Source organism: Diachasma alloeum, unplaced genomic scaffold (genome assembly GCF_001412515.2).
Source record: "Diachasma alloeum isolate Michigan unplaced genomic scaffold, Dall2.0 Dall_scaffold_00279, whole genome shotgun sequence".
NCBI lineage: Eukaryota > Metazoa > Arthropoda > Insecta > Hymenoptera > Braconidae > Diachasma > Diachasma alloeum.
In genome coordinates this window covers 1,036,468-1,043,965 of record NW_021680418.1, presented here as the reverse complement: position 1 = coordinate 1,043,965, position 7,498 = coordinate 1,036,468, and the positions used below count along the sequence as shown (strand labels likewise).

Genomic DNA, 7,498 nt, shown 5'->3' with positions numbered 1-7,498 from the left:
GTCAGACAAGATATGAATGTTTTTTTGAGCTCAAATGAAAGAGCGGGTCGAGAAATGGCGTGCTAGGACCTCTAAAGATGGTGTTGGAATTGTTAATTTACCCAATAATAGGAGTGCATTGACGATTTTTTCTTAACTCGCAAAAATCTTCAAACAATTTGCTACCGATTGGTGATAAAATTTTTTGGAAATGATGAAGTAGGGGGGAAAACGTCTTTTTTTCAGGGGTGATTTTTCAAAAATTTATTTTTAAAAAAGTACTGACTAGCAAATATTTTTTATCAGCTCGCAATTTTCTTCAAAACTACTTCAATGAGGAAAAAAATAAAAATTTGGAATATCTATACATGGGGGGCTAATTGATCGGATCTCTTTGTTTCGAGTTGAATTGAAAGTTTTTCGATCCTGAAGAACAACGTGCGACATCTAACCGCAGAGGATTGAAACATGCAGTGCGATACTTTCAATCTAATTATCAAACAACTGAACATATTTTCAGTCGAGAATCTTTAACAAGTGGGGATGCAAAATGACGGTAATTTTTGACATGCGTCAAGTCAGCCGTAAATTTACCGTTCTCTGACCATTTCGGACTTGACGCACAACATGATGAACGATATTTGTCGCCCTCTATCTAGTCTAGATGTAAAATGACCGTCAAGATTTTCATCGGTCATTTTAGTGACGCGAAATTTCGTTACTTTTTTCCCGATCAAAAATGGCCAGTAATTGGCCTTCGGTCAGTGACGCGTAATTTACGTGTAAAATGACGATAAATTGACCGGTGAGCTTTGTCCGTTACATCCCTATTAACAAGTGCTTGTATTATATCAACAGCACGTGCCTTGAGACTGTGAAGTAACCAATCAAATGCACAATATCCCTGTTGTGAAAATTTATGCTTTACAAATTGAAGACAATCGAACTGTTTTACTCTACTCGGTTCATCACGATTTTTCTCTTTATGCGTTGATGTTTTACAAGAAATTGCTCAGGGGTTTTTAAATGTCGGAGGAGGGCGTTGATTCAACTGGAGAGGAAATTTCACAATGAGAGAGAAGGCTAAGGGGCGGAGAATGAATTATTAGCTTGAATGATTTATCACGAAAATTGTCACGCGCTAGTCGCCGAGTTGAACATCAAAATTGAGATCAATGAATAATTTTAAGAAATCATTGGATTGCGCGAAAACTCTTGATGAAGCAAATTGAAATTTTTTTTTCTGGCTGATAATTTAGAGTGGAATGAGGACATTGTTAATCGGATTGTTGTCTAGGAAATTAGTGTTTTTATGAACGATTAGCAAGAGACCTTTTTCATGATGAGGCAATCTCCTGGGGAAACACCAAATTCAAGTTTTTCAATTTTTTTTTTTTTTTGAAAATTCGGTATTATGAGCACGTAGGGATTGGAAAAAATTACTCAAAATATTCTTATAGATGATAGAAAATTGAAAATTTTGACGTGTCATAAATCAAAATCGGATGAATAGAACTGCAGTTATTAAAAAAAAAGAAAAAAATTATATTTCCGAAATGGGCTGTGGAAAAAATCCGAAAAAATTGAGAGATAGTTTTTCTGGTCAAATGAGTCACCCGTTCACTCATTTGACACAGAATACCTCATATAGATGACGCAAAAACATAAAGATTTAAAAATCCCAGTTCAGTTAAAATTGTTCGAAAAACATAACATCGAACACCCAAACCCTTAAACGTACATGGTTTAAAAAAGCAGAATGACGTATCCACTATCACAAATTTGCCATGAATTAATGATGATAATTCAGTTATGAAGTCCTCAAACAAGACAAGTCTGAAACCTTGCACATTAATTTTCGAATATCTCAGAAATCCAGAGATTCAGGTGAATTCATGAAGCGATCCTTTTTCCACTGGGACCTTCAAAAGGCTTGATCAACTCCGCTGAACCCCATTATTTCCAAGATAGTCTCCAAAACACCTCAGATGCATATGGAAATTCTAACTTTCTCCCTCACTGACAGAAAAAAATTAGTTTTATCAAGAGAATTTTATTTGAATCAACTATCATTTGGTTGTTAATTTTCAAATAAATATGATTTCACAGTGAATACCAATACCTCTTCTTGAGATACATTTGATTGGGAGAAATCGAACTTCTCCAGAATTGAAGTTTCTTCTATTTGATTCAAGTAAATGTACCTCAAGAAGAAATAATTGATATTTACCGTAAGATCTCATTCATTTGAAATTGCTTCAAGTGTATAATACTTGTACCAAGAAAGAAACATCTCAATAAAGATAATTTTTTCCATCAGCGCTTACTATTCACAACGGAAATTAACCAACAGACAAAATGAATGAGAATATTGGGGGGAAAAAAATGAATTCATTGTTTCAGCGACTTACTTTTGAGTTAGTAACACGGTCGGCGGGCACGGATTCGGGAACAGTTTGCAGTGTGCTCCGCATGGTATTGTACATTGTAGGCCAGCCAGGTTTACTGCCTCAAACCCTCCAGCGCTTCGGTGCTGCAGCTTCTGCCCCTACGCCTGCAAAAAACAGAGAATGAAGAATTTATTAGAAGAAATAATTCCCAAATAACAATTTCAAAGATGAAAGTTTATCAAGGTTATGAAATTAATTCTGGATATAATTTCCTTCCTCCTATCCGTATTAATTAAAGAATGGAAAAAAAAAATAATTGTAATGAGTGGTGAAAAAGCGAAAGCCGGCTTTCGTGCTACGGTGATTGCACCGGGGACTGGTGGATTACATTTTAATATCAAAATCCTACGATGGTTTTGATGGAAAGCGCATAAACGCTGATACGACAGTGCGAGGTAAAAAATGGAAGCAAACGCTCACGAAAGTATGAACAATGCAATTATTCACTTGTTTTTGGGGGTTTCCAAATAAATAAGATCATGTTTACTCAAGCTCAGAAATGAATGGACAGTCATGGGTGGATCTTTTCAACTTAACAATAAACTCTAAGAAAAAATATATCAACGGAAAATGATAACAACCTCGATTCGTGTTTATAACTTCTCAGGGAATTGCAGTAAAACTTTGGAAATGATTTATTCGTACAGGAAAATAGCAAATTCACGAGGTGCATCAGGACATTCCTGAGATAAGGTGAAAACGGAAAACAGAAATATTACGCAGAAGAAAATCATTCATAGTTTCCATATTGAATAACCACTAAACGATCCAGCGCCTATTCCTCTTCCGTTTGCGTTGATTAATTAATATTTTTCGTCTTGATCGTCTGCTTTATTCATATTTTCAACGTCATGAGTCAATGCTACGAATTTGTCAACCCATTTGACAAGAAAGAATTTCAATAACTTGAGGAAAATGTCAGAAAATGTATTCGCAGTTGAGACTATAATAAAAATGAGACTTCTTCGTTTGAAATAGTCCTGCATTAATTAAAAAATTGCTTTTCCCATTATAACTCCATAATTTTCACCCTTAACCCTTCCCACCCTCGATTGTGCACGTAAACCTCATTGACGTATTTTCAATTGGAATGCATCACTTGATGAGGCAAGTTGAATAGGTGTTGATTGAGGCCAGACTTTGAGTTTTAAAAAGAGGTCAGCTTCCTTCCGCGTATAACCACACGTTGAAAAAGAGTATAACACTCTCCTGCTGATTCACCAAAACGCTTTCGCATTCGACTTGATTCTCGTATTCTCATGCTTCCTTACATCCCATATTTTCCCTGCATGAATGAGATATTTCACAGAAAGCGTCATGGCTTTTGGCCTCCAAATTTCGACTTTGAATTTTCGTTTATATTTTGTCAACCATTTATTTTTTCTGCTTTCTCATTTTTTAGTTTTAACAGTTATCATGTGACTGAATTAAAAAAATATCTATAATTTTTTTAACTCAGTAACATGAAAACTGTAAAACTGAAAAAATTAGAAAAACGCAAAAATAAGTGTTTCTCTGTTATTAACGTAGCAAAATATCTGAAATATTCACAGTTTACTCATTTTAGTGTGTTTTTTGTGAAATCTCTCAAATATTCTTCTCCTCTTGGCAACATATTTGCCTTGGAATTAAACTCTTAATGTCATGAATTTCCGATAAGAACAATCTGCGTTTTGACTCAGAGTAAAATAAAATTGAAGACAGAAACAATTTTTGTATCCGAATGAATCACCAAGTGGAATGCACATTTTCTGGTATCTGGTTAGTACAGACCGTGCACCGTGGTGTCTAGATCGTGCACTTGTTATCTACTCAGGTGCACATGCACCAGGGCTCCGAGATACTTTGACCTTTACAATTTGACACTAATTTTGAGCAACTTTAGTATTGATTTAGGCGTAATTATTCCCCTTTACTTCCAACATTTTGCCATTTTTCGTTTGACATTTTCATTGGTAATAGAAAAATCAATGGAATTCTTGATATACGAGACTTCTTTTTACTTTTGGCAATTTTTACTTTCCATTGAACTTTTCCATTAATTCAATTGAACAATTGAACTAAAAATTGAATTTTCAAACTTTTTGATCATAATGGGTCAATGGGTCAAAAATCGCTGCACGATATTCTGTAAAATCTAAATTTCAAATTGATACAACTTTCTCAACAATTATGTTCTCTTCAATTATTTTTCCAAATATCCCCAAAAGCCAAAATTCCACTCTTTCGTTGATTGAACCCCACGTTGCGTAATTACTGTCATGTTCTCCAGTACATCCGTTCAGGGATGAGTGCCAAAGGGTAACAAGCAGTTGCCAGCAACAGACGGTCTAATGAAAGACCACTTCGATCACAGGAGGATTTCCTGGCGACGAGTGAAATCGCACAAAAGCATAAACAGTAAAAAAAAGCAAAGATCTACGGAAACGAGAAAATTCGGCATAGAATGGAATAATTGCCGAGTTTTCATCGTGTCGGTGAACCCATTTGCTCCGATAATTGTCGAACGACCCTGAGGTAGACGTCCCCTCCCCCCTTCCGATCCACCGAAAGAAATCACTCGATTTCCGTTGCCAAATTTGATTGCGCTTGACGTTATATCCGGCTTGACAACTACAGCGAATTATTGAATTTCCCATTGTCTGTTATTATTTCGTAGTGATTGGCCTCTGCGGTTATTAGCGGATTCGAGGTGATGAATTTTATCATGTCCCCACGATTAACTAGTGGAGCGTACCATGACAGGTTAAATCTGTTATGTGCACAGATTTACGTTGAGAAAAAATTTACTTGTGCCAAGGAATCATTCTTTTAGGAGAAGAATCCATGTTTTGGGAGCGTATTTCTCCAGGCCAGTGGTTAAAAATAAAATTAAATAATAATAATAGTAATTAAATCTATTATTTTTCAATTTTTTCGAATTTGAGATTTTTTTGTGTAAAATAATTTGGAATAATTCTGAATGTTAAACGTCGCTGTGTTGTTCGAAATTCTCTAAATCAATACTTGCATGAAGTTCAATTCTTTCTAATTCCCCTATATTTAATTAATAATTTTAACAATTAATTATTAACTAATGAGCAATATTTCGAACGTTTGTGAATGAAAAATTAATTATTCAGGTCCCAAAATTGAGAGTAGAAGATTGAAAAAAATTTATACAAGTTTCCTGTTGTCTCTAGAGATTCTGCCATCCATCTACCCACCCACCTTCCCTGTGGTTTCTCCCTCAGTAAAAAAATCATCACCACTACTTTAGACAAACGTGAAAATAGCCGGAGAAACTTGAACTCGCTACAAAAACTCTTAGAAAATCCTGAGGAAAGTTAGACTCAATCTCGAAACACGTTTATTGTCAGGCAGACGATACCGAATATAGAGAATTGGCAGAGAAAATGTGAACTCCTCCCAGGGAAAAAAAAATCTCAGCTGAAAATGCAGAGTATGAAATTTTGCAGTCATCTGAAGAATTAAGAATCCCAACAGTTAGTGAAAATTCAAAGCAACAATTCACATTTCAGCATTTTTTGCGTAATTTCCGATCCAAAAGTAGCTCGTCCATCTACTGGATAACTCATCCTACTCAATTTCATAGAATTCTGGTGAAATTAGCTCATAAATCTCTTCAAAGGTCCAAGGGAATAATGTCTATGCAACAGAATCTCCAGCTGAAAGTGAAGGGACTGGAAACTCGTTCACCATTGACTCGACCTCGCAGTCGAGTCCTTCGAGGTCGAACATTACACATATATTTATCCTATTTTTTAAATTTCCCTACAACGAGTACAAGTGAAAAGAGTTATTGAATTCACTCACAGTTCCCAAAACCTCCTCCATTGCAAAAATTCTCAAAATGGTTGTCAATCAGCGAAAAAAAAATCTCTATTCCCAAGGAGTCCAAGTTCATCTCCAAATGTTACAATTATGTTGATTTATGGAATGATTATGCCACAGATGACTCTGAATGAACTCCATTGACAATTGTTAACATTTAAAATTATTCCAAATTATTTTACGTAAGAAAATCTTCAATTTGATAAAACTGAAAAATAATGGAGTGTTCATTCAAGGTCATATGTAGCATAATCATCTCATAATTCAACATGATTGTAATATTTTTTGTCTGTAATTTTAAGGAAATTCGTAATTGAAAATTCAGTATTTCGTGGCAAAATAAGAGAGAACTGTGAATTTCAGTTCCATTTTTTCCTGAACATAAATAGAAAACCAGAAAATTTCGGTAAATATAGTTTTGAATTTTCAGGATAGTTACACTGAGTGATTTCGGGGGAAAAAAATCAGGAAAATTCAAGGAAAAATTGAAAATTCATGTCCTTTTATTTCCGAATATTCATGTTCTACTAAAAACTCATGAATTTCCGTGAATTCTCTTTAAAACTTGACATTTCATAGCGATTTTTTCCCTAAATCCGATTCAATGTCACTCTCATTTGATTTACTACAATACCTTGCCTGAAATTTCAAAAAATTTCCAACAGTGCACAGTAAATTAGTATATTTCTACACCGAACGACTGTGACGCTGCATTGGTCTACTTACATAGTCAACAAAAAGAAAATAACGTATTGACATATATGAATTCTCAATTTCTGTACGTCTCCTCAACGTCTCAATGTTCTAGTAAAGCCAACAGTGGTAACAGTGTTCGCGGGGGCGGATCGGAGTCCCTCCTGGGCTTGACACATTCAGACTCCCCACAAGTCCCCGATTGCACTCTGAAAACTCCACCTTAACCCTCAAACTCACTCGATCCAATTCATCAAACACTTGCAAACCAAAAATATCCCTCGAAAAACTCACAAACCCCAGATATAATAATGATAATGACCGCACGTCCTGGTTAGTAACCTAGAAAGCGAGAATTTCGCGATTACGGGACTCGTTCCATGCGAGTGAAAAATAATAAGCCCCAAATGGAGCTGAACTGCTGACAAAAAGTTTTGTGAAAGAGTTCTTTCGCCGGAGTCGCTCGGGTTCGGTGAAATCAACAGAACTGAACTGACGAGAACAAGAACAGAACAAAACTTCACTGACGGTGTAAAAATATA

The 7,498-nt window shown here is 35.4% G+C and overlaps 1 protein-coding gene across 15 annotated transcripts in view; it reads right to left on the bottom strand.

Annotated features, from left to right (window-relative positions):
- Window positions 1-2,471, bottom strand: part of LOC107038207 (serine/threonine-protein kinase MARK2) — a 54,164-nt gene extending 51,693 nt beyond the window's left edge. For all 15 annotated transcript variants that reach the window (XM_015257150.1, XM_015257157.1, XM_015257155.1 and 12 more), the window contains exon 1: window positions 2,391-2,471. The gene's annotated coding sequence lies outside the window, so the exon portion shown is untranslated. The remainder of the gene's footprint in view (window positions 1-2,390) is intronic.
- Between the last annotated feature and the right edge of the window lie 5,027 nt (window positions 2,472-7,498).